The following is a 1,128-nucleotide window of genomic DNA, read 5'->3' on the forward strand; positions in this document are numbered from 1 at the left end:
CGACAATCCATAATCGTGCCGTGTATTGGGTTTAACATCATGCATACTGACCTACTCTGAATGAATGAGTTCCTGGCGAGGTTTTAGCTTTCCTTCTGCCGGACACGCCGACAGGAGGAGGAGGAGGTAGCTTGGCCTTTCTATGTCATTTTGCCTTTATTGTGTATTTCTTTCTTTCTCCGCGAATATCAAGTTTCCCGTTTCATCTGCACCATTTGCTTTTCGTGAATGGCAGGCGTGGAATGTCCGTCTTTTCCTTAATGTCATTTAGTCTTTTCGGTAAGTGAGAAAGATTATTGAATATCCGGCAACTCGACGTCAGGTGGAATTGGGAGAGGCCGAGGGTTGAGGAGGCGGTGGAAGAGCGTTGTCTATGGACGTCATCGCAGCTTCCTCGTTGGCGAAAGTCGTCGCAAGGAAATCTTCGAACGCGAAGTCGGAAGGTGTTGTAGCATAGACACATTTTTTCGTGCCTTTGGGAATAAAAGAAATGATAAGAGGTGTAAGGGTGTGAGGGGGAAAAAGGGCGTGCAGAGACCCTGCCTGGCGACGTGTGGCATCCCCGCGCCTGCAGGTATCGGTCTAAGCTTGAGGAATTCAGTGGGGTCAAAACCATCTTAGTGAGTGGGTGTGTGCCGTATCTCAGCACCTCGCCATGTCTTCCGAACAGTGAACGGAATACAAATTAGTGTTTTAAGTCGGTGCAAGTGATCTCGAGTGAGTGAGTGTGGCGACAGAGCCAATGTGTGCTATGTGTTAGTATAAGGAACGACTTCGCTACGACCACCCAAGCTTTACCCACGACCCGGAGACTTCCCTCATCGCCGCCTCCGCGTCCAGGTGGGTTGAGTGAGGTCCTGTCGGCTCCGCCAGCTCCTTCCGCTATGTCCGTCGGCTCTGTAGATATCTAAGCTCAATATCCTAACGCTTTCCCTCGTGCTGAATGCTGACTTGCCTCCAAACGCGCTCCTTTCTTAAACCAACCATCATTTTCTTTCTTTTCCTCTTTCCTTCTCTCGCGCGTGTCCCTTTTAACCTTGTTCCTCACGCCCCTCTTTTTACCTGCTCTCCCACGACCTACTTCATCGAAATCCCTCTTCGATTTTTTTTTTATTTCCCACACTCTAT

The 1,128-nt window shown here is 49.4% G+C and overlaps 1 protein-coding gene across 1 annotated transcript in view; it reads left to right on the top strand.

The window, feature by feature from the left end:
- Positions 1-391: 391 nt before the first annotated feature.
- The window catches only part of LOC119585276 (cadherin-87A-like), a 49,841-nt gene continuing 49,104 nt past the window's right edge, over positions 392-1,128 (top strand). Inside the window, exon 1 of the mRNA XM_037933950.1 lies at positions 392-840. The gene's annotated coding sequence lies outside the window, so the exon portion shown is untranslated. The remainder of the gene's footprint in view (positions 841-1,128) is intronic.

Source organism: Penaeus monodon, chromosome 19, assembly GCF_015228065.2.
Source record: "Penaeus monodon isolate SGIC_2016 chromosome 19, NSTDA_Pmon_1, whole genome shotgun sequence".
NCBI lineage: Eukaryota > Metazoa > Arthropoda > Malacostraca > Decapoda > Penaeidae > Penaeus > Penaeus monodon.